Below are 27,632 nucleotides of genomic sequence, written 5' to 3'. Positions count from 1 at the left end.
GATTTTCTTGGGGTCAAAAAAGTTGCTGACAGGTTCCCTAGAAACACTGTCTCGGTGTCAAAGCACTCCCATGGTTACCCGGACGAAAGTCTTTAAGTCACTCAAATCGGTATTATGAACTCATTAAACACAAATGTCATAGTCACTCTCAGAGTACCATCCACACGAATCTGGTCGTCCAGAAATGGCCCTACAACTATTACCCACGGTTCTGTCCTTTCAGTTCATGGTGTAATTAAAAGTCGTAATTTCCAACAAACAGCACTTATTCCCGCACCAATTAAAGAAATGTCTCCTACTAAAAACGCAAATGTCAATGTCCCACTCTAGTTTCTTGCGTTCATACAATAATTAGTCACCAAACGACAACTGTCCTCTTTAAGTATACCAAGCGTCCCACATGCAATTCACAAAGCACACTTAACAAGTCACTGCCGAAAGTTTATGGATCCCACCGTTCAGTGGTCAAGACAAAACAAAACAATCGTCCTGTCTTCTAAAGACAAAATCTTTTCCACCACTCACAACGTGGAAACACCAGTCCTTCACTTTCCACCTTATGGAGACATACGAACAGTCTCTTGTTTCACGGCTCCACAGTCCAGTACTAGTTAATAGTTGCTGGTAAAAAATGCCCGCCAGACTCTGCCACGCATCATTCATTCTGCCATCGCGCCACCGCCGCACGAGCCGAGCAGAAAAAAAACCACCCGCTGTTGCCTCTGCGGGATACTGTCCCCAATCGTAAGGGTGGCGGAACTTATGAATGGCCAGTGGTACGTGTGTGTCGCCCCAGACCGTTGACCTGCTGTAGCGGGCGTGTGGAGTGTACCCCGACTGGCAGTGGAGTGGGGAGTGCCGTGGCTCTGTCGCCTCTCCCATGCCAATGTCAGCTTGGCTTACGTGGTACGGGAGTGTTCCGTGTAACCCCTCAGTGCTACGACACCCAATCAGTCAGACCCTTCCGTGCATCTCGCAACATTACAGACAAAAGGATATTCTTACAGTATTTAAATACTCATTGATTACATGTATGATCTATTAGATACATTGGTAATAAAAGAATCTTTGTTCCAAAAAAAGTAAAATCATACACCCTAGTTTTCTACACATACAACATCAACATTTATCCCTTTTCTATATACGGCCCACACTTGTGCTATTGATTGTACCTGTCGTCCCTCATACAAAACATGGAACTGTCCCAAAAACAAAAAAGGAATAAGAAACAATCTATTCAGCTCATGATTACAATATCAAGTAGTAGACTACTCTAACATCCTATCACAGTTAAAATATTAGAAACTGTTGATTCTAAAACTACAATATACAATGAACCTTCGTGCTTGTGACAGACTGAAATTAATACCCCTTGAAAGTGTTCTAACAAAAAAAATAAGAAATAATCTACACAGCTCACAATTACCTACCACATGTTATTAAATAGTAAACTACTTTAACATCTTAACACAATAAACATTTTAGAAATTGATGACTCTAAATCTACAACATACAATGCACCTTTGTGCTTGTGACAGACTGAAATTAGTATCTCTTTATGTATTTTACCTTTTTGTTATATATAACAACATTTCTAGGACATGTATGAACCATCCACATGATGTCAGATCCTGACCTGCCATCGAGATTCATCCAAATCAAACAATAAAGCACAATAATGTTTTAGTTATGGATCGGTAGCATCCCCTTTACAGGAGTGTGCGCATTGATCACACAATTCTACGACTCTCACTCACCAGACATCCCATTTTCCTTCTCATTCAATCCATTAATACACTAACAGAATAGGTCTAGAAGTCAGCTAACCTGAACACCACCACACTCACGACAACATACCATACCTTTGCTCCCTTATACTCAACCACATAACACATGAAGCTGTTTCGGAGATAGCATTCCAGTCTCCGAATTCGTCCTTTCACTCTGGCACCTCTCTCCATCGGCTTACCTCCGCATTCACTTTACCGACTGTTCATCGTGCTAAATATCACTTTAGAATTGCGACATTTCATCTAAGAACAAAAAATACACAAATTATTCATCCTGCAAAATAACTGTACACATTCTTGGTACCGTTTTGAATAGTTATACTGGCACCAGGCTTCAACAACAACAACAAAAATTACTTTTTTTTATGTTGCAAATGTTATGGTAAGAATTAGATTTACACTTATATTACATCTTACGTCAGTATTCCACAACGTTCACCACCTGGATCTCATACTCCCTTTATGTCCCTTCACGTTGTGCAGTTGTCCTCATCTCTTCATTCGTATTTCGGCTCTCCGTCCGTCCATTACTCCATCATTTCCTGGTCTTCCTTCGCCATTCGCATCAATCTCGATTGCAGCATACACAGGCCTCTCTGTAACATACATCTAAGACATCTCCACATTATTAATTCTACTCACCTTTATTTACCACTGTTTCATCACGTCGAATCTCTCTTTATTAATCACACTGCTTCACGTCGCTTCTCTCCTTAAATATCACCTTTATCAGCTACTATTTATCACGTCGCTTATCTATCTACCATCTTTATCCACTCATTAATCATCACGTCGTTTCTGCTTGATCCTTATTCTTATGACAAAAAATACGTACATACACCACTCTGTCGACTCCTGTTCATGACTCATTCGACCAGTCTATTCCGTCATACTTCCTGACATCCCGCCTGAAAATTGTTATGTTCGATTTGACCCTGCACAACGTTACACACCACAAATAAATACACTGACTATCTGCCATAACTTGCCTACTTTCGATCTATCCTTCACTTTTCCATAATTTGATGTTAGAAATGTGATGAAGCCCACGCGATTGTTTTCCCTTGATCGTCTCAATCAGTACAGCATTTTCCTGGACAATCCGCTTCACTCTGAATGGTCCACTGTACACAGTAAACAATTTGCTAGTTAGGAATCTGTGCTTACATGAAAATTAAATGTGTGCAGAGAGTATACAAGCTGGGAGAAATGGGCAGCCCAAGTGTTAGAAACTTTGGTGCTAGTGGCCTCTTTCCCTAACACCAGATTCCGAACAACCATACGCAGCACCTCATTATAACTGTCACCACGTCAATGACATACTATCGGTCAGATGGCATCTCATTTAAAAACATCGATCACATTGCTGGTGTTATCTGTAACAGCAGTGTAAATGTACCCCATGCCATACAGATCACAATGTTGACTTTTTTTACATTACGTGTTAAGTACCTGCAATAGTCAAATCGCACTAATTAAACTGGACTCATTGGCATTATTACATAACATTTTTTTCAACTGGTTTTTGAGGAAACAGTCCTTTAGTGTTCCAGTTCAAACTTTTGCAAATTTTGCTCTGAGAGACCAGCCTAGCAGATTCCATTACTGGTGTTTTATTCTCTGATCAGAAGTATGGTATTTGCACTCCTACATATCAGCAGAGTATGTCTGCTACATAGACAATTTTCAGTGCCAGCGGCAAGTGTTTTAAGGCAACATGCTAAGGGCTGATATGTTGATATGTTGGATCCATCAATCTATTACGAAAAGAAAGAAATGCCAGGATTCCATGCTCTCCTGTCATTCTGATAGTTTCTGCTGTTCCTATCCTCGACTCTGTCTGGCCTATGAGTCGTATCTCCGTTTACGATGTTGCTCTCATTACCAAGTTCCTGTAACAATACTGAAATGACGAAGAATCGTCTAAGCCTGTGCCTGCTATCACTATATATCTGCGCAATTTCACTGGCAACTTCGTTATACAGATCCTAAAGAGCTCCCCAGGTTCGTATGGCACATCCAAATACCTATTTCGTCTCAGCAATTCCTGATAGCACGACACTGGATCTCTTATACCACCTTCGTTACAATTTGGCATCATCAATATGCTTTGCTTAACCTGGTCCTGCTTACTTTTCGACCAGAATTCATTTAAAAACTTGTCACAAAATATCTTGAAGCTACTACAGTTTTTAATAACTTCCTGCATCTTCGCTCTAGCCTCGTCCCTCAAATGGTTACACACAAACCTCATTTTGAGGAGCAGTCCCCACGATGAAAGTAATGAATCTTGAAATTGAGACAGCCACAGGCATGGATGTTGGTAATTATTAGGATCCGGAAAACAAGTGTACGTTTGTACCGACACAAAGTGCCTCCTACATTCTTCTTCCGCATTTATGTTTTCCGACCTTGGACTATACCCAGTTGGGTTTGCCACCTGTTTTATCCGACACAACCGTTCTTCTAACTCTCTGAGTTCGTCTTCCTCTTTCTGCCTATTTTCGTTTTTTGAATTTATCTCACTCTCCCTCTGCAGTCTACCTGGTGATGTTTCACCTTCGCTTCTGCACGCTAATGGCAACTGTGCTAGTTCTTCCCTATCTTTCCTATTTGTTTCTAATTGTGCCTCTTTAAACTGTAATAGTGATTGTATCTCCTCCTGGTCGGCATAAACCTCTCGCTGCGTACTGTCAGAGCCTGTTTCGCCTCTTATACTGATCTTTTCTACATCTGCGCTAATCGTATTCATTCTGACCACTACCTCCGCAACTTCATCCCTGTGTTTATTTAGCGCCACTTCCTGCCGGGTGACTTGAGCTTCCACGCTGTCTAATGCCCCTTGTTTATCTGCAAGTAAGTCCTCCACTATCTCTTTGATTCGCTCATCCGGCAACACGTCCCTACATTCTGTAATATCGCTCTCTATTGCACTTATTCGTACCTCCAAATTATTGGCTTTTTCTTTCATGGCATCACATACTTGCTTCAACGCATCCAGATTCTTCTCCCCCTCATCTAACCGATTATTAACTGCGGACAGACGCTCATCGATAACTTTGTGTAGCTTCCTCATTGCCTCTTTATTTCCCTTATCCATTGCCTCCAATCTTTCCGTATTTGATTCCAATCTTTCCTTAGTCTCCCTATCTCTCTCCTTATTATCTCTATCCATCGCTTCCAATCTTTCTTTATTTGCCTCCAATCTTTCCTTATTATCTCTATCTCTCTCCTTATTATCTTCATCCATCGCTTCCAATCTTTCCTTATTATCTCTTTCCATCCTCTGTAAAAACTGCAGTAGCACATTGTCATTTGCTACTTTCAGTGCGCTCACCTCGTTCGCCTGAGAAACCGTAGCTTCGCTAAGGGTAGCTCCACTTTCACTGCATACCTGACCTAGTCCCGGCTCGCCCGCATCGTCGGGAAAAGCCCCCGTTTGTGGACAAAGCCCGCCGCATAAAGAATCACCTAGCCGCGGTCCGCTGAACAATTCAGCCCCTTCCGAGTGTTTGCCGTTCTCGCTCATTAACCCAAGGTCGACACCTACTTCCTGCTGCACTGCTACGTTCACCCCAGAATCACTATTCTCCATGGTGACTACACTTTTCGACTGCGACCTAGTTACTACGGACATTAGGCAAAAACATTATGCAACGATCTTCCAGCCTTGGACGATATAGCAATTAATTACATAAAAAAATAAAAGATCCTCACCAATCCAGAAAGAAATTGCAAACAAAAAAAATTTTACTTCTTAGCGCTATCACAATATATTCCATCAAAAAAATAAAAAAATCTTAACAGCAAACCCTAGCAGCAAAATATCCTGGCAGGGTCGAAATTATGAGAGGCACCCACATGCCTTGCTCATACTGTGGCATCAAGTAGTCAGGCCTGCAAGATGAGTGGTCTGTCAAGCGAGTGGATTCATTCTTATTTATCGAGTAACATGAACTCTCGTACTCACAATTAAGTTACAAGTTATCCTCCTATATGAATAATACGCAACGGAAACACGCATCTGACTATCAGTAATTTACAGAACTCTGACTGTTCACTACGCACTGGCAATACCACATTTTCTTTTTTTATTTAACGGCTTTTATCAACACGTGGCCATCGCACTGAATATGAGTGGCGCACACATTATAATTTCTGGATATCATGACAACATACAATTCGAAGGAAAAGGCCACCAATCTTTTACTTTTCACTATCTTATTTATTCCGATAAATTCTATAACCTAAACACACAAATTCTATAACCTACAACAATAACACATAAGAAATTCCGCCCAGTGGGCATAGCTTTACATTGGTGATTCTCTATCTTATGGTCTCATAATTATTTAACGCTACCGTGCACTTTCTGGATAGGATGGTGGATCTTTTGCTATATCTCACACATCGACTCTCACAACCATCATCACAAAACTTTCCTCCAGACCGAGCGGTACTAAAGGAACACACATAACCCACTACCTCTGAAACTACCTCGCTACGCTCCCATGCAAACCACACAAACTTAAATTACATGACATACACCACACTACAACATGAAATACAACACAGGGATTAGTTACAACAATATCACTTTCTGCTTTCCCACTTCAATTAATATTTATCCCAGTTTCACACGACACTGCCCCACTTCGTAATTCTACTTTCCTACTATGAACTCTGGAGATATATGCACGTCTTCCTGTGCAATGCAAGCCAAGTGGCATTGCTGGATAGACGGCCGACTCACCTTGCTTCTCTCTCAGAGTTTGAATCTAGCGTCACACGGAATCATATCACACAAAGTAATATTAAGAACATATTCATCACACACGCGAGTCCTCAACTGATACCATGGACGAGTACCTCTCTTTATCCGTTGTCTCATACACAGATTGAGACTCACACAGTACTCACCACATGGAAGTACTCGCCTCTAATTTCAAGTCCTGCACACGCTATTTCTTAAATATTTCAACTTATAGTACACACGCTAGTAATTCAGCTTAACTTAAGCACACGGAAGTATTTCAACTTATTGCTACACATGGTTTCATTGTGACCGTTGGTCACTTCTGAAGATTACTACGATCCCATTAATATTACCTGCCTGACATTTAATTCTCCCCACAAAAGTTCCTGAAATAGAGAAATTATTATTTCAAACTACTCTTAAATATTCCACATGCATACCATGTCTCCACTCTTTTGTCTTTACAGAGCACACCTAAGACAGGTATTAACAGCACAAGATCCAGCGGCAGAGTGCTGAAACATGGCTGTTCTTCAGGTCCTCTCGCACCTCTGTCGAAGTGGGGGAGCAGCTTGCTACCGTATTGGTCAGCCACATTTCAGGCGCTCAGAGCTCCGGTAAATTTCATCTCTTTGGTCCCACCAAAGGTGGCCAAAGGACCGTCTCAAAGATGATCGTATATTCACATTCACTATCTGCGGTTAGCAGACGAACATACATTCATTCATTTCACAGATCTCACCAAACTGGATGTAGGGATTTATTTTGTGGGAGTGCACATGTGATCAATTAAATAAATAAATTGTCATTCTTTCCCACACTGGTATCCGGCTTCGCTGTATTAATTGAAATTGAGTTATTTTACAAAAAAAAAAGGGGTTGTTCTGACAAAAATAATGAAGTATGTTGTACCTATGTTCAATGTCGGGCGGTACTGTACCCTTTCAATGTGGCGCCATCTGCCGGAAAAAAGTCCGATCTTCCTGATTGTCATTAACTGTACGCTAGATGGATGCCAACACTGTTTTACTTTTTGGCATTATCATTACCTTTTGGTCTTGGATAAAAATATGAGAAAATAATTTAAAAAATTTTTTAAATTTCCCTGATGATGTGCTTCTCATCTTATGTTTGTTCCTTTTTACTAATTTGTACAATCGCTTTTTGGCGTATATAACTGTACTATGTGGATGACAAATTCTTTGTCAATATATCCATTTCATGTAAATATTTTAGTATTATATCATTATATTTTACCTCACTTTGTATGTCATACCTCTTTCTTCTTCTTCTCATTTTTATTTTAGCTGTATCTTTTCGTATAGAGGGCGGGTTTGCTTTGCAGTGCCCCCGTATGGTTTCTCGTTGTCATAGTCAATTCTCGATGTATCACTTTATGTTTGACCTCTGCTTAAGACAGTATTACTACTAGGGCACACATTGGTTGAAAGGTAAATTTGTATGTTCATTTTAAATGGTTTAATGCGTCTATATACATTTAATTGGTTTACGTTGCTTTATGTACATTTATTCATTTGGTCACTGTTATTAATTATTTTTATTCTTGTATTTGTAGCACCGATGATGGCTCTTAATCAGTTGAAATCGATTTGCAAAAGTGAATAAATAAAATAAGATTTTGCGACTGGTTGCTGCATATTTGGTAATTTTATGGTTTACGGACACTGCACGGTTTGGGAACCACATGGAGCCCACCATTCATTTAAGAATATGTTCGACGATGCGAGGATCTGACACATTTTGAATAATAGCGTCCGTAATGGTGGCATCACCATAGTGACGTCCACACTCACACTTGAATTTGTAACATGGTGTATGTCCCTGTAAGTTAGCCACCCACTGCTTGTATGTCTGAGTGGGTTGCCTAAGCAAGCAAAAGAATTTGTAAGGTTCAGCAACTACCTTAATCTGTTCGCCATAGTACCTGTCTAGTGCAGCAATTAGTTCATCGTAAGCAACACTTTTACGCCGGGAGATTCGAAAAAAGTTGCAGGCTAACCGGTGCACTAAAACACCAACTTTTACAAGAAAATGTGGTTTCCCTTCCCTACCTTCAAAGTGACGCTCGTGGAAATGCGAGTCGAGCTGTGTGCAGCACTCTTGTGTAGAGTAAAATGCAGTGAATGTCGTTGCGGAAACAGGCACTGTATGCTTGTCCGTGCTTTGACTGATGGGGGCGTCGCCGCTGCGTTTGCTTGCGTTGCTAGCGGTCTGTTTATGGAGTCCACAAGCTGTTGCATCTGCTGAGCCTGCAACTGAATAACCTGAGCTAATAACAGTTTTTGCGGGACAGTGGCCGTGACTAAACATAAAAAAGAACACTTGTACACAAATAGAAGGCAACCACTAAGCTATGCTAGAAGAAAGTGCCAATTAAAGTCACTACACAAAGCATCCCCAGAAACAGCGAAAGAAAATCTGTCAGGTTCAGGACGAACGTCCTTAGACACACAACAACGTTAGCACGCAGAAGTAATGTGGCGGGCAAGCGCGACAGATGTCCACAATTCAGCAAAAAATAATAAATACGCTCGTGGAAACCGAAAACAGCAAAACCAATGTCCTTGGGGGTAGCTAGACAGCCAACGATACGATGTCGCTAATGTTCTATATTGATAAGAAGTAGGACCAAGCACAGTTTTTCCTCAACACCAGAAGTTTGCTTGTCCCGTGGTGGATACCAAAGAGTTGGCAGGTTCTTTTAAGAGAGTTAAAGAACGAAATACACACGTAGTGTTTGATTAATGTTTACTTATCTTGCTCACCAGTAACAGATCCAGGTCGGCAAAAAGTACAAGTTCTTGAGTCGAGCTGAGTCCGCACACTGAGGTGACGTCTGGGGATAGCGACATGCACATATACAGGTGGCGGCAGTATCGCGCACACAACGAATAAAAGGGCAGTGAATTGGCGGAGCTGTATCAGTTTCCCCCCACCTGCTCTCAGCTGTGGTATATTTTAGTGCAGTGTTCCTGTGACTGTTCAGTGTTGGTTCGCCTTTTCCCGTGTTGCGAACAGAAACAATGCTGTCGCTGGGTGTGAATTTTATGTCTTTTGTGAACAGAAACCAGACTGTCGTCGTGTTTTTTTAATTGTTGTCTATTATTTTACCTGTCAGCTTCATATGTATTTCATTAGCATCATCATCCCTTTTTTCCCTATTTTCAGTTCCACGATTTTTTTTCGCCATGTTACCCTTTGTCTCCGATTTTGTCGCCTGTTTTTTATTATATACTATCTTCTCCTTTTTTAAAACAAATTCTGTAGGCTGAAGAGCGGCATACTAAGCTGCTGCCAGTTCAATAAAGAAAAAAAAAGCGGAGCTGTCATTTGTATTCGTGTGATTCACGTAAAAAGATTTCCGACATGATTACAGCCGCAATATACTTTGTGCCAGACGCATAGGACATTCCATTTCGCCGCACGGGATTAGCCGAGCGGTCTTGGGCGCTGCAGTCATGGACTGTGCGGCTGGTCCCGGCGGAGGTTCGAGTCCTCCCTCGGGCATGGGTGTGTGTGTTTGTCCTTAGGATAATTTAGGTTAAGTAGTGTGTAAGCTTAGGGACTGATGACCTTAGCAGTTAAGTGCCGTAAGATGTCACACACATTTGAACATTTTTTTGAACATTCAATTTCGAAAATCGTTAGGGAATTCAGTATTCCGATACCCACTGTGTCAAGAGTGTGCCTAGGATACGAAATTTGAGACGAGCGTAGGACAGGCTCTGCAGGGGATATCGTGATGTCTCACCACAGACAACACAATGGCCGACGGCCTTCACTTAACGATCGACAGCAGTGTCGTTCGCGTAGATTTCTCAGTGCTAAAAGACAAGCAACAGTGCGTGAAACAACCACGGAAATTAATGTGGGACGTACGACAAATGTGTCTGTTAAGACAGAGAGGCCAAGTTTGGCGTTAGTGGGGCTATGGCAACAGACGACCGACGCGGGTGCCTTTGCTGACACCACGATGTCCCTGCAGTGCCTCCCTGTGCTCGTCATCATGTCGGTGGGACCCTAGACGCATGGAAAATCGTGGCCTGCTCAGGTGAGTCCCGATTTCAGTCGGTAACAGCTGATGGCGTAGACACCATGAAGCCATGAACCCAAGTTGTCAACAAGGCACTATCCAAACTGGTGATGGCCACATACTGGTGTGGGCTGTGTTTGCATGGAATTTACTGGGTCCTCTGGTCCACCTAAACCGATCATTGACTGCAAATGGTTATCATCAGCTACTAGGAAGCCATTTGCAGCCATTCATGTACTTCATATTCCCAAATGATGATTGAATTTCTATGGATGCTAGTGTACCGTGTTACTGGACCATCAGTTGTTCACATTTGGTTTGACGAACATTCTGGACATTTCAAGCAAATGATTTGGCTACCCAGACTGTTCGACACGAATCTCATCAAAGATTTATGTGACGTAACCGAGAGGTCATTTCGTGCACAAACTCATGTACCAGCAACACTTTCGCAATTATGGACGTATAGAAGCAGCACAGCTCAATATTTTTGCAGAGGGCTTCCATCGATTTGTTGAGTCGAGCTGCTGCACTACGCTGGGAAAAAGGAAGTCTGGCACAACATTACTAACAAGGGGAGGCCGCCAATTGTGAAATTCAGATTCGATTCATACTGCGCATAATAAAAGCTCATGGCCAGAGGTGTAATGTGGCAAAGCAGCTAGATGCACTTCTCAGCCGTTGTCGAGAAAATCGACAGTTAAAAGAATACGTTGCGGTGAAATAGTCTCTACGATTAATAATTTTCTACAGCGTCGTGGCGCAGCGGTAAGCGCTCGGGTTCGTAATCCGAAAGTCGCCGGATCGAATCTCGCGCCATGCAACATTTTTTTATTATTAGTTTTTTGTAATATATATATATATATATATATATTACAAAAAACTAATAATATATATATATATATATATATATATATATATATATATATAAAAACTATTAATGAATTGCTTATGCATGTTGGTGAAGGTGGATCTCTCTCCAATTGTACCGCCTCCATTTTTCCGTTTGTTTAACAGGGTGTATCAAAGCTCTCACGTCCGCACTGATTTTCGACGATGTTATAAGTTGCGCTAGGGACCGCATCTACCTTCTTTCGAAGTTAGCAGGCAACTACGCTGTTATGCGGCGGCTCGTTTCGGCCCATTCAACATCTGTCCTTGAAGTGTAACGAGCGAGTAACGGAGTTTATATTTCATACCTGCCACAGCAAATTTGTGTTCGTGGGGTTTCTATTCTAATTCGAACGTTTGACTTACGCTATACGTATTCGTTTCGGAATATCGTTTCTACGTCTTCCGTTAACTGTACGTGGTTAACATTATGAAGACAATTAATAACATTCGTGAAATAAAACTTTGTTTGCGGAAAACATAATGATGTTCGAAGTCGTCAGTTTTTCCACGACAAACGACTTTCAACAACTTATTATATGCATAATTGATGCAACTGATTGGCGGGAATTATATATATATATATATATATATATATATATATATATATATATATATGTGTGTGTGTGTGTGTGTGTGTGTGTGTACATACATTTGAATTACAAAAAACAAATACTACAAAAAAAAAGGTTGCATGGCGCGAGATTACGAACCCGAGCGCTTACCGCTGCGCCACGACGCTGTAGAAAATTATTAATCGTAGAGACTATTTCACCGCAACGGTTGATTTTAACTATCGATTTTCTCGACAACGGCTGAGAAGTGCATCTTGGTGCTTTACCTCATTACATCTCTGGCCATGAGCTTTTATTATGCGCAGTATGAATCGAATCTGAATTTCACAATTGGCGGCCTCCCCTTGTAAGTATCCCATGCCTTATGTCACCACAGTGTTTATCCACAGTCGTAGCAGAGACTGAGTGTCAAGACACAACGATTAGACCACGAGCCAGACTACACAGAACTGACAGGCGCTGCCACGCTGGCTGCTCAGGGTGTGTCTTGGAGCTCGCCGCAGACTGGTGCCGAAATCAAATGTCTGCTGCCAGGTTTCAAACGCAGACTGACTGTTGTGTTAAACGATACCACAATTAACACCTTAGCAGTGTAGGGGAGCCGAGCAATGACTCCCCTGTGTGAGGTCAGGATGGCTACTGGGAACCTGGGAATTGTCTTCGACACTAATAAAATATTGTTAAAGTTCAGTCATTTATTCCCGGTGGTTAAAATTCGTTCCTCTCCTGCACCAGCCGTGGCTGATATTTCATTCAGCTGCATGTTGGATTCCAGCTCACTTGTGTTTAGTCAGTTCAGTACCTGCACATCAAGGCGACAGTGTTAGTAACCTTGGCACCATGGCTAGTTGCTGGTTGGCAGGCGGCAGCTGTGCCCAGCATGAAAAATTGGTCTAGCACTGGCCGTTGGCGTGTCCTCAGTCCCAAACAAAATTCCGTTAAAAAATGGTTCAAATGGCTCTGAGCACTATGCGACTTAACATCTGAGGTCATCAGTCCCCTAGAACTTAGAACTCCTTAAACCTAACTAACCTAAGGACATCACACACATTCATGCCCGAGGCAGGATTAGACCCTGCGACCGTAGCGGTCGCGCGGTTCCAGACTGAAGCGCCTAGAACCACTCGGCCACTCCTGCCGGCAAAATTCTGTAATGACCCTTCGTGAATCATCAGTGATGTACCTGCTATCGGTAGTCACGTGGTCAATTGATCTCCTCCCTATTGGTCTGGTGGATTTCATCAGCCGGAGTCCCCTGATTACTGAGCAGGAACGTGAATCCTAGAAGGTTCTATTGGTGGCTTCCACATTTAAGTTCAGTGCGGGCAGCATTCTGTGATGCGATGTTGTCAGAAGACAGACAGTTTCTCCATCAGTAGATGGTAGGTATCAAGCAACATGAAGTTCATCAGCTGAAGACCATCATCCTGAGTACATTTTCAGCTTGTTCATAGATTCTGCTGAAGCATGTAGGAGAGAGATTCACTACAGTATCGCACTCAGAGAACTGAGTGCTATTATTATAAATGCTATCAGTCCCAGTGATCATGTTACAAGATTTGGAAAACTGGAGTTTTTAAAGGGAGCTAATATGAGTGAAACCTGGTAGTCAAGGAAGGCAGGATTCGGTTACGATTGTGGACGGCGCCGTAATCAGTTACTGTTCGTTCCTTTTGGCAGTTACACACATTTATTTTAAAATAATTCCACACTCAGCAATACATAAAGATATCACACATTATTAATGAAGGAATAAACAACTGTGTAATTAATAGTGCTTTCAGTGCGTTACAATTTACCAATTGAGCATAAAATACAGACACAGAAAATAATGTTTTAAAAATAAGCCAATGTGATCCCAGTTAGAATTTTAAGGCAAGTGACCACAGTCACGGCTGAAGGCCTTTAACGCCAAGAACGGCAATTCCAAAAAGCAAACATACTGTAAAACAGCAATGCAACAGCAAGGTTGATTTAAAAAAAAAAAAAAAACAGGGAGCTGATCACCAAACGGGTGAGACAAAATGATAGTAAACTTGGTAGCACAATAATTTAAACCTGCTGTAACGTCAAGAATGGCAGTTACATAAAAAATTAGAAACATACAACACAAGGGCCAGTCACAGATGGTGCACCAGGAATCGACTTCTGAGTAGGTCCGGCAAAAAACACTTTCGCGAGCGATGAGATGGACAGCCAAGAGTTTCATTCACTTCTTAGGATGGTAACTCAGACTAGTGGCAGTCTAACGAATGACGAATGACGATCTCGCTCAGGTTACCTGACGTCCAGTAAACCAAATGCAAAGATTTAAAAATACGCCAAAGCCGGAACCGGCGGTCTGGACTCTGTCCGCAGAATATTGTGCTCAGAGCGCCCGGAACGAGAAAGGAATCACTGCCACCAGAGTAGAAGAATCGCCAACCAACCTACAATCAGGAAAGCTGCCAAAATTACACGCCTCTCCGGACACCAGCGGCAAGGCGAGCAAACGTACACTGCCGTTACATACACTAACCCCCAGGGCAGGTAAGTGGAGCGTTAGCGGCCACGAGGCAGGAAAATACCGCTGGTTGAACTTAACAGATAGTAACAAACTGAACTCAATAAATAGTAATTAGAAGTCGAGGAAAGCTAATCAGATCCACCTTCCCCAAGCACTCCATTCACTGCTCTTCACCCCGGCAACACTAACAGCAGCAACACGAACCCAAGTCACAGGATAATCGCAAGATCTCAACGCGGTGGAGGTTTCTCTACTTGAATCCCGATGCGCTCAACTTGCAGGACCCGCTTTACGACGAGATCGTGCACCCTCGTGACCACAGGCCTTCGATCCGGCACTCCATGCGCGCCGCCAACGGTCCCGGCGTATTCTCACACTACGCGGACCTGGCTCCTTCTGAGTCCCCAACCGACCTGCACACTGACACGATCCGGAAGAACAACAACGTCGCTCTAATGTTAGGCCACAGTTACTATATATCGATAACCGCCGCTGCTTCCATTAGCGGACAAACGGTTCAAATGGCTCTGAGCACTATGGGACTTAACATCTGAGATCATCAGTCCTCTAGAACTTAGAACTACTTATGCCTAACTAACCTAAGGACATCACACACATCCATGCCCGAGGCAGGATTCGAACCTGCGACCGTAGCGGTCCCGTGGTTCCAGACTGAAGCGCCTAGAACCGCTCGGCCCCTGTCGCCGGCTACTAGCGGTCAGGCAACGCTTGCGGAACCAAGTGGCGCCAGTCAACGCGAGAAGACAAACAACCGCAGCCGTGTCAACTAAACGATACGGTCTGGCCTCCGACAGAGGACGGAAACCTACCAACAGCACCAATGCGAGCCACAGCATGGCTCAGTGAGGCTATGACATAAGGCTCAGTTCGTAATGACGGCTTGTGTCCTCTTTATTCTGCCATATTAACTTAAGAGGGCGCTACTGCTCTGTCAGGTGCTCACTATAGGTTCTTGTGTATGAGATAGAGTTTCTTGCACCGTGTATTAGTACCTACTGAATAAGCTTGTCGTTCTTCTCTTCGTTATCTGTTGCTGAATGCGTATTTCTCACTTGGAAGATGGTCTTATGAGATGTCAAAGGACTGGCCCACATCTACATCTACATCTACATTTATACTCCGCAAGCCACCCAACGGTGTCTGGCGGAGGGCACTTTACGTGTCATTGTCATTACCTCCCTTTCCTGTTCCAGTCGCGTATGGTTCGCGGGAAGAACGACTGTCGGAAAGCCTCCGTCCGCGCTCTAATCTCTCTAATTATACATTCGTGATCTCCTCGGGAGGTATAAGTAGGGGGAAGCAATATATTCGATACCTCATCCAGAAACGCACCCTCTCGAAACCTGGCGAGCAAGCTACATCGCGATGCAGAGCGCCTCTCTTGCAGAGTCTGCCACTTGAGTTTATTAAACATCTCCGTAACGCTATCACGGTTATCAAATAACCCTGTGACGAAACGCGCCGCTCTTCTTTGGATCTTCTCTATCTCCTCCGTCAACCCGATCTGGTGCGGATCCCACACTGATGAGCAATACTCAAGTATAGGTCGAACGAGTGTTTTGTAAGCCACCTCCTTTGTTGATGGACTACATTTTCTAAGCACTCTCCCAATGAATCTCAACCTGGTACCCGCCTTACCAACAATTAATTTTATATGATTATTCCACTTCAAATCGTTCCGCACGCATACTCCCAGATATTTTACAGAAGTAACTGCTACCAGTGTTTGCTCCGCTATCATATAATCATACAATAAAGGATTCTTCTTTCTATGTATTCGCAATACATTACATTTGTCTATGTTAAGGGACAGTTGCCACTCCCTGCACCAGGTGCCTATCCGCTGCAGATCTTCCTGCATTTCGCTACAATTTTCTAATGCTGCAACTTCTCTGTATACTACAGCATCATCCGCGAAAAGCCGCATGGAACTTCCGACACTATGTGACGTACTGGTATGCTACCTGTCTCTGCCTCTGTTTCTGCCTTAACTTCATAGTCTCTGTGGCAATGCGAATGAGTTTTAATAAAATTTTCTAATTTCCTAACCATTATTATTCTGTACCATAACAGCAGGGTAGCCAATTGGGAACTCTTTATTTCCTGTGGCCCACCCTGCACATTTATGATTCAAAACCTTATGAACACCTGCTTAATAGCGTGTTGGTTCTTTTTTGGAAACCAATAGAGAAGAGATTCTGCATGACGTGTATTCGACGAGTGCTTGGTAAGGTTCCAGACACATGTAGCGCAAGATATTGAAAGGTCTCTGTTGGATTCCTTTCATGTTTGATTTCTTAAATCTGTTGTCATTTATGGAATAAATTCCTCTTCTAAATTTACTGTGGCGTTTCTGACTATCTGGGAGGAGACTGAGTAGTGGAACGTGTTACTTTTACACGTAAACAAGAACGATCTGTCACACTACTACACTTTAAAACACAGTTTATATGTAATTCATGTCACACAGTCTCATACGGAACCTACATCCGCTTTCTGTTATATACTGTATATGATAAGATACTGTCATCCCCCTTCCCTTCTGTGTGAGAGGATGAATGATCAAATGTGTTTGTAGCTGCGTGCTTGAGGGTAGCAGACAAGGCTGTCTGCTAGAGAACAGTAGGACCAACGTCGGAACAGGTAGCTACGCTTTCTTAAAGCAGAGAGGTTTCTATCCTTAGTATGGTCCTGTCCGTCCGTTGTCATGTTGGTATAGGAAGCTGCCCCTCTGGCCCCTTCCGTTTGTCTTTGTGAGCGACCCTCAGGAAGCACGCTCGGTAGTAGGGAGTTGCAGTCTGGTAGTAGGCAGTGGCAGTCTGGCGGTGGCGAGCGTCTGAAATGGTAAGATATCCGGCTAAGCGCGTGTCTGCTAAGTCCGTAGGACAATGGATTTGTTAAGTTCAGCCTAACTGAGAATTTAATCACCTTTATTTCGGGTTAGCTCTAAGATATCTAAGGTTATCTTAAATTGCAGCGTAGTGTAATTCTCGTGTGAAGTTCATATTATTTTCCGGGAGTTGCTTTGTTACTACTTTGTGAGTAAAGTGGAACCACGTGTTGATCAGTAACTCTAAGATCAATCTTAAATGCAAATGCTTGTGTGATTATAACGTATCGTCTTGACAATATTTTGCAATATAGCAACTTTTCTTTATGTTCAACACACGTGGGGTGTGCTTTGCGAGACCAGTACCACGTGCTTATATAACTGTTTGACCCGTCAGGTTAACAGTAAGACGTTAACAACCAGTTCGAGGTTTTCCTTTTGTAAATTGCTTTTTGATCTAATTTATTTTAACTATCGGAATTATTGTGGAGTTATACGCTTTGTGTAAACCAAGTTGACCACGTGAAGCATGTGGTGTAATCATCAAAGTAGCCCTCAGCTATTCTTTTCGCGAAGATTTCACAAAGAGTTAATATGAATTTAGTATACCAGTGTGTGGTAATTACATGACGGACAGGAGTGTGCTACGAACGTAATTTCTTTGGGTAAAAATTTGAATCTGTTTGTAGTGGTTAACTTTCTCTTGCATGCGTTTCAACGTTCTTTGTGTGTTGTTTTATGAATGCAGTGTTGTATGCAGACTCCCAATCTTGGCTCCATATTTGATGTGTTCCGTAAGATTTTCACCATCCTAAATAAGGCACCAGCTTGTTACGAATAGAATTTAATATGCTGAAATTTCAATGACGAATCTTAAAAAAATAAATTTCCAAATATAAACTGATTTCTTTCTTTTTATTTAAATTCTCCTTTTTATATATATATTACCGGTTGTTGTATGACTATTAAAAGATTATCATTAATGTTAGTCTCTTTGGGAACTTGGTAAACTTAGACTAGATACCTAATGTTAATGTTGCCCAGTAATCCACGGTTAACTTCCCCAGACAGCTCACAGCTTTTAACCCGCTTTCATTGGCTATTAGCACCGATTTCAGCATACCAAATTAAAGAAAAAACGTTACAATATCAGTGCAAAGGTCATGTAATTTGTGTAATTTAGACGCTGCGTGGTTTTGGGCACGGAGCTGGCGTCCGATAGCGTCCCAAGCGTGTATCACCGGGAAAGAATTAGAGACAGGATCCATCTCACTTAGAGCAGGAAAATGTGGTTTCCGGGTTATCAATGTGAGTTCACTGTCATGGTCTCAAACAAATGTAGCATGATCCTGCTGTTACCTTGCTATTATCCTCATCCTCCTTCTATGTCATCGCTGTCAGGGAACGCTTCAAGCATCAGGGATACAGCTGGCCCACAACAGTATCCACGGAGTCCACAGGTGTCAAGGTGCGTTAGATTACTACCACGGGGTCCCACGACAGCAGTATCCCCCACAGCATTCAACAACTGGCACAGGCCAGCATCCGTGGCGCAATGCATATTTCGAGCAACTGTTCGTCTGGATGACTGTGTATCCAAACGCGAATATCATGAAAACAGAAGTAACAAACTTCAAAAATCCATGATCGCTAATACAGCATTTATTCAGATTACCGATTTTTTTTTTCAAATTATGTTGCCATCTTTGTATTTGTAAAGCATAGACTGAGTAAGCACAAAACTGGGTGTAAGATACACTATGTGATCAAAAGTATCCGGACACCCCCAGAAACATAGGTGTTCATATTAGGTGCAATCTGCCTACACCTACTGCGAGGTAGGCTAATCCATATTAGCGACCTCAGTAGCTCGTGAGTGAGCAGAATGGGCCGCTCTGCAGAACTCACGGACTTCGAGCGTGGTCAGGTGATTGGATGTCACTTTTGCCACACGTCTGTACGCGAGATTTCCACACTCCTAAACATCCCTAGGTCCACTGTTTCCGATGTGATAGTGAAGTGGAAAGGTGAAGGGACACATACAGTACAAAAGCGTAGAGGCCGACCTCGTCTGTTGACTGACAGAGACCGCCGACATTTGAAGAGGGTCGTAATGTGTAATCTCCCCAGACTATCACACACGAATTCTAAACTGCATCAGGATCCACTGCAAGTACTATGACGATTAGGTGAGAAAACTTGGATTTCATGGTTGAGCGGCTGCTCATAAGCCACACATCACGCCGGTAAATGCCAAACGACGCCTCGCTTGGTGTGAGGAGCGTAAACATTGGACGACTGAACAGTGGAAAAACGCTGTATGGAGTGATGAATCACGGTACACCGTGTAGCGATCCGATGGCAGGGTGTGGGTATGGCGAATGCCCAGTGAACGCCATCTGCCGGTCGCTGTGGCAGAGCGCTCCTAGGCGCTTCAGTCTGGAACAGCGCGACCGCTATTGTCGCAGGTTCGAATCCTGCCTCGGGCATGGATGTGTGTGATGTGCTTAGGTTAGTTAAGTTTAAGTAGTTGTAAGTTCTAGGGGACTGATGACCTCAGATGTTAAGTCCCGTAGTGCTCAGAGCCACTTGAACCATTTGAACGTCATTTGCCAGCGTGTGTCTTGTCAACTGTAAAATTCGGAGGCGGTGGTGTTATGGTGTGGTCGTGTTTTTCATGGAGGGGCTTGCACACCTTCTTGTTTTGCGTGGCACTATCACAACACAGGCCTACATTGATGTTTTAAGTACCTTCTTACTTCCCACTGTAGAAGAGCAATTCGGGGATGGCGATTGCATCTTTCAACATGATCGAGCACCTGTTCATAATGCACGGCCTGTGGCGGAGTGATTACACGACAATAAAATCCCTGTAATGGACTGACCTGCACAAAGTTGTGAGCTGAATCCTATAGAACACCTTTGGGATATTTTGGAATGCCGACTTCGTGCCAGGGCTCACCGACCGACATCGATACCTTTCCTCAGTGCAGCACTCTGTGAAGAATGGGCCGCCTTTCCCCAAGAAACCTTCCAGCACCTGATTGAACGTATGCCTGCGAGAGTGGAAGCTGTCATCAAGGCTAAGGGTGAGCCAACAACATATTCAATTCCAGCATTAGCGATAGAGGGAGCCACGAACTTGTAAGTCATTTTCAGTCAGGTGTCCGGATACTTTTGATCACATAGTATATCTATGTAACATTTTAACATAATATGGATCCATACTGTACATTACGCACTACACCTAAAAATATCTCGTCCATGTGTACAATAAATGTGTGCCACATAATAAACAGACATGTCAAGAACATGTATGGCATGTCTGTTTATGATGTGGCAAATGGTTCAAATGGCTCTGAGCAGTATGGGACTTAACATCTGAGGTCATCAGTCCCCTAGAACTTAGAGCTACTTAAGCCTAACTAACCTAAGGACATCACACACATCTATGCCCGAGGCAGGATTCGAACCTGCGACCGTAGCGGTCGCGCGGTTCCAGACTGAAGCGCGTAGAACCGCTCGGCCACACCGGCCGGCGTTTTTTATGTGAAGGAAGCTATTGTCCACATGGGCGAGATTGTTTGAAGTGTAGTGTGTAAGCTACGTTATGGATCCATATTATGTTAAAAATGTTACGTAGATCTCTGACACCCAGTTTTGTGCTTACTCGGTCTCTCGGCCTATGCTTTACAAACCGGGAGAGGGGAACGTAGTTTGCCAAAACCAGTAACGTGAATAAAAGCTCTACTAAAGCGATCGTGGCAATCTGGAGTTTGTTACTTGCATTTTCAGATCAGTCTAGATCGCCTCCAGAGTGAATTAATGTGAAGCACATACGTGACTATCAACCTGGTGTAACAAGAAACGCTACGCATCAAACGAGGCGACATGTTTCCGTTTATCCACCGTTCAATCTCCATAATCCAGTGACCAACGCAATCGTAATTGACGTTATCATAAGGTCAACAAGAGAAAACGTAGGCGTCATCTGTTGCAGAGCACAATGCTGAACAGTTTATGCTGCACGGCGCGCCTCGAAACAGTGGTGCCTCCATCAGTATTCTACTGTACCGACAGACCTGTTGTGGGGCGGCGAGTAAGAATTGGGGAAAATATGTGATTGCTGTATAAAAGTTTACAATGTTGAATCAGCTTCTGGCTGTTAGGATATTGTTAAAGCTGTCTTTCGCCGTTCTCAACACTGGCTCTATTTACGTGTTAGCCCCCAGAAAGCGATTTAATAAAACGTGAAGCTTGTAAAAAGAGTTCCTAGTGCCCACTTCACCTGAGAAATCTATTATAGCTGCAGCTTGTAGCTCTGAGGAATCAGGAGATTGTCCGGAATTTATAATCAAACACGATTTTCCAAAATAGTTGAGTATATTCTGAAATTCACTAAAAAAAAAATACAAGTATCCTTTCAACCTACTAACAGAGCAGTTCAGAGTCTAATGCGCTGATGCAACTATAAATGTCCGAATTAGATGTTAATAAGAATGCTCGCCATAATTTGATGAGAGTATTTCATCAAACGCCACGCTAAATAATTGGTAGAATGTCTGTCCCGCGACGGCACGTGAAAATACGACAATACGCAAACTGAAGCTAGAAAATGAAAATCACTTGAAATGATTTCATGGTTACGCGCATCTCTAGTAACTTAATACGGCACCCGAGGCTGTTCTTCGCAGTGATACCGATGCGGCGCGACAGCCGACACAGATGGCGTGTCATTCAGCGTCTGGAGAGAACTGGGGCCTTCCTTCTTCGCGCAGCGCTCTTTTATATAAATCCGCGGTGCGGACGGCTAAGGGAACGCCTGATCAAATCGGCTGTCCCGACTAGCCACTGGGCTAGTAACGCACCACTTCAAGTTACATAATAAATTATAGCTTCTCTTGCTGATGGCCGAATAAGCTCTTAATTTAAATGTGCATTCAGCACGCAGGTAAGTATTGATAATAAAATTTTGACGTGGCTAAGTTAAGTATTGTGGGCGAGAGAATTAATTTAATTGCACTGCACGCAGCAGATGAGCTCTGAACTGTCCCTTTTGAGATCCGCTATCGCTATAATTTTATAGATATTCAAAAGAAACTTCACACATCTTCCTAGTCATAGCGGACCTCCAACCTATTTAAATCTAAACATCCTAGCCTTAATTACTAACCTACTTAATCTATCTTGCTTCCTTCAGTATTGAGACGAAAACCACAAAATCATGAATTTCCACTAAAATCTTAATTTGTGAAATCCAAAGTACAGTTTTTATTAAATCATTATGAAAGATGAATCTAAATATAAATTTTGAAGTCTCTAGCTCTTTTCTGTTGCGCCAATGATTTTTACAGAAAAACGTCCAAATTTCGGAAATGGCTTAAGTTATCGAACTGATATTTAACACACATTAATTTATCATTATTCCTGACATGCTATAAAAGTTTTAGGTCATTTGCTTGATTTTTAAGGTATTGCGCAACATTTATTACGTCAGAGCTAGTTACAGCAGACTGGCTGGCACACAATGGAACTGATGTGAATTTACTACAGCGTGAGTAGGCTGCTTCCCTACACTGTCACAGACTGCCGCCAGTCCTGCTTTGCAAAATGGGTAAACGTTCGACCTCCAAGACCTATGACGAAGCTTGGGCGTCCAACACTTGTCACCGACTCGTGGTTTCACCGTCGATCAACCAGTTTCCACACATGCTCACGACAGTGGCAAGCGAGCAGCAGACCAGCTTCGCCGTTCCTGAGACGCTCTTCGTCAGGTGCCGGGCAGTAAGGATGTTTCCTCTGTCAAAGTCGCATCAATCAGTGGCTTCTCAAGTTTGTGGCTCCTATCGTCGCTAAAATGGTTCCACATTCGTCTCTGCTCCGCTTATATAGGGTGTCCCAAAAGGAATGGCCAGTATTCGTGGAAATGACAGGAACTATCATTCGAAATAAAAGAGGTCTACTAAACATTGGCACTAAAATGTTTATCTTAAGAGCTATGGGCACTTCTTCAAGTCCGTCACTGTGAAGAAATTTCTTCTTCTGCAAGCTCTTCGCTTTCAATATTTTGGTAAGAGGCAGTATGGACCAAAATGAGAAAAAATTGTCTAGTAAACAAGGGCTCAAATGTATGAGATCTAGGAGCACTCGTTCAGCAGAAGAGATATGTTTCATGGTAGCGAAGACAATAAGTGATCACAGCTCTTACGATACACGCATTGCAGCTCATATTTACTAGACATTTTTTCCTTGTTTTGATCCGTACTTTTACGTCTCAAAACATGGAAAGCACGGAACATGCAGTAGTGGAATACGTTTAAAGCCGGCGGCAGGCATAAAACGTCATCCGAAATTGTACTGAATGCTTCCTCAGAAAATTATTTTGAACAATTAGTTCATGAGCCCACTCGAAGCGTAGTTGGTTGCGAAAGCATGCTTGACCTCTTAGCAACAAATAATCCTGGACATCGTGACGAATACAGGGATTAGCGACCACAAGGCAGTTGCTGCTAGGCTGAATGCCGTAACATCTACAACCATCAAAAAGAAACGCAAAGTATATCTACTTTAAAAAGCTGATAAAAATGCTCTTAACGCCGTTTTAAGAGACAGTCTTCACTCCTTCTGATCTGGTCATGTAAGCCTAGAAAAGTTGTGGAATGATTTCAAAGAGATAGTACCAACAACAACTGAGAGATATGTTGTTGTTGTTGTGGTCTTCAGTCCTGAGACTGGTTTGATGCAGCTCTTCATGCTACTCTATCCTGTGCAAGCTTCTACATCTCCCAGTACCTACTGCAACCTACATCCTTCTGAATCTGCTTAGTGTATTCATCTCTTGGTCTCTCTCTACGATTTTTACCCTCCACGCTGCCCTCCAATACTAAATTGGTGATCCCTTGATGCCTCAACACATGTCCTACCAACCGATCCCTTCTTCTAGTCAAGTTGTGCCACAAACTTCTCTTCTCCCCAATCCTATTCAAATATACCAGATAAATTAATAAGTGATGGTACTGATCCCCCATGGTACATAAAACGGGTCAGATCGCTGTTGCAGAAGCAGCGAAAAAAGCATGCCAAATTTAAAAGAACGCAAAATCCCCAAAACTGGCAAAGTTTTACAGAAGTTAGAAATATAATGCGAAACTCTGCCTCGAAATCTGGCAGAAAACCCAAAGAGATTCTGCTCGTACATAAATCACACCAGTGGCAAGACGCAATCAATACCTTCACTGCTCGATAACAACGCCTGGCCGAGCGGTTCTAGGCGCTACAGTCAGGAACCGCGCGACCGCTACGGTCGCAGGTTCGAATCCTGCCTCGGGCATGGATGTGTGTGATGTCCTTAGGTTAGTTAGGTTTAAGTAGTTCTAAGTTGTAGGGGACTTATGACCACAGTAGTTGAGTCCCATAGTGCTCAGAGCCATTTTTGATAACAACGCCAAGCGCCACTAAAGCAGGGTTATTAAACACGGTTTTCCGAAACTCCTTCACCAAAGAAGACGAAGTAAATATTCCTGAATTCCAATCAAGAACAATTGGCAAGATGAGAAACATAGGAGTAGAAATCCTCGGTGTCGCAAAGCAACTTAAATCACTTAATAAAGGTAAAGCTTCTGGTTCAGATTGTATACCAGTCAGGTTCCTCTCAGAGTATACTGATAAAATAGCTCCATATTTAGCAATTATATACAACCGCTCGCTCACAGAAAGATCCGTACCTAAATACTGGAAAATTGCTGAAGTCACACCAATACTAAAAAAGGGAAGTAGGGATAATCCGCTGAATTACAGGCCTACATCACTAACGTCGATTTGCTGTATGGTTTTGGAACATATACTGTATTCGAACATTATGAAGTACCTCGAAGAAAATGATTTATTGACACATAGTCAGCACGGATTCAGAAAACACAACTAGCTCTTTATACTCATGAAGTAATGAGTGCTATCGACAGGGGATGTCAAGTTGATTCCATACTCTTCAGATTTCCAGAACTCTTTAGACACCGTTCCTCACAACGTCCCTATGGAATATCGCCTCAGTTGTGCGACTGGATTCGTGATTTCCTGTCAGAAAGGTCACAGTTCGTAGTAATAGACGGAAACTCATCTAGTAAAATAGAAGTAATATCTGGCGTTCCCCAAGGAAGTGTTATAGACCCTCTATTGTTCCTAATCTATATTAACGATATAAGAGACAATCTTAGTAGCCTTCTTAGATTGTTTGCAGACGATTCTGTCATTTACCGTCTTGTAAAGTTATCAGATGACCAAAAAAATTGCATAATGATCTAGATAATATATCTGTAGGGTGCGAAAAGTGTTAAGTTATTTACATGAGTACTAAAAGAAATCCACTAAATTTCGATTACGCGATAAGTCATACAAACCTCAAGGTCGTAAATTCAACTGAATACTTAGGGATTACAATTACAAATAACCTAAACTGGAATGATCACATAGATAATGTTGTGGGTAGAGCAAACCAAAGACTGCGATTCATTGGCAGAACTCTTAGAAGGTGCAACAGGTCTACTAAAGTGACTGCTTACACCACGCTTGTCCTCCCTATTCTGGGGTATTGCTGTGCAGTGTGGGATCCGCATCAGGTGGGACTGACGGATGACATCGAAAAAGTACAAATAAGGGCTGCTAGTTTTGTATTATCGCGAAATAGGGGAGATAGTGCCACAGACATGATACGTGAATTGGAATGGCAATCATTAAAACAAACGCGTTTTTCGTTACGACGGGATCTTACGAAATTTCAATCACTAGTTTTCTCCTCCGACTGCTAAAACATTCTGTTGGCACCCACCTACATATGGAGAAATGATCATCACGATAAAATAAGAGAAATCAGGGCTCGCACAGAAAAATTTAAGTGCTCGTTTCTTCCGAGCGCCGTTCGAGAGTGGAACGGTAGAGAGACAGCTTGAAGGTGTTTCACTTAACCCTCTACCAGGCACTTGACTGTGAATAGCAGAATAATCATGTAGATGTAGATGTGAGGAAGCGATTTGCTTCACAGTATCGAGGATGAAGGAGTGCTCACAGCTCTTAAGGTATGCATTTCAGGTTCCATGTCTACTAGACTTTTTCTCTTCGAATGTTCGTTCCTTTCATATCCCCGACTACTGACGGTTCTGGGGCACTTAGCATAATTTCTGTGGTGTCACTGCCAGACACCACACTTGCTAGGTGGTAGCTTAAATCGGCCGCGGTCCATTAGTACATGTCGGACCCGCGTGTCGCCACTGTGTGATCGCAGACCGAGCGCCACCACACGGCAGGTTTCGAGAGACGTACGAGAACTCGCCCCAGTTGTACGACGACGTTGCTAGCGACTATACGGACGAAGCCTTTGCTCTCATTTGCCGAGAGACAGTTAGAATAGCCTTCAGCTAAGTTAATGGCTACGACTTAGCAAGGCGCCATTAGCCTTAAATAGCTTGTATATAAAGAGTCACTTGTATCGCCACAATCTCCAGATGTCTCATCAAGAACGATGTATACAAGGATGTATTAAAAGTTAAGTATATTCCAAAGATACGTATTTTCTTTATCACATTCATTAAGTCTCCTGTTTCAGACCTCACTCCATCCTTCGAGAGTTAGCGCGTGCATCTTGGCCGCCTCTTTCAATTAGTGTGCGTAGTGTTGGCAAGTCTGCCGACACTACAATTTCCTTGAAGTGTCACTTGCTCGCAGGCCTCGCAAACGGCATTCAGTCTCAGGATGGACACAGTGGTCATGCTTTGGCTCATCAGTGTCCATTAACGTCGAATATAAACTCAATTTTTGAGGGAGTCTTTTCTGAAAGCGTTTGTCTGGAGTGTAGCGCTACGTGGAAGTGAATGGTGGACAATAAACAGTATAGATAAGAGGAGAACAGAGGCTCGATAAATGTTGTGTAACAGAATAATGCTGAAGATTAGATGGGTAGATCGTATAATCGATGAAGAACTGTTGATTCGCATCGAGGAGGAAAGATGGTATGCCACAACTCGATTAAAATAAGTGACAGATTAATAGACCACACTCTGGGAAGTATGAATGAATGGTTAATCTGGTACTGATGGGAAATATGGGACGGGGGATGGGGTTAAAATTGTAATGGAGGACCAACACTTGACTACAGCAAGCGGTCTAAAATGGTTGTACGTTATAGTAGTTAATCAGAAGTGAAAACTCTTGAACGCT

The sequence above is a fragment of the Schistocerca nitens genome, chromosome 5 (assembly GCF_023898315.1).
Source record: "Schistocerca nitens isolate TAMUIC-IGC-003100 chromosome 5, iqSchNite1.1, whole genome shotgun sequence".
NCBI classification, from domain to species: Eukaryota; Metazoa; Arthropoda; class Insecta; order Orthoptera; family Acrididae; genus Schistocerca; species Schistocerca nitens.
This window is presented reverse-complemented; position numbering follows the sequence as displayed.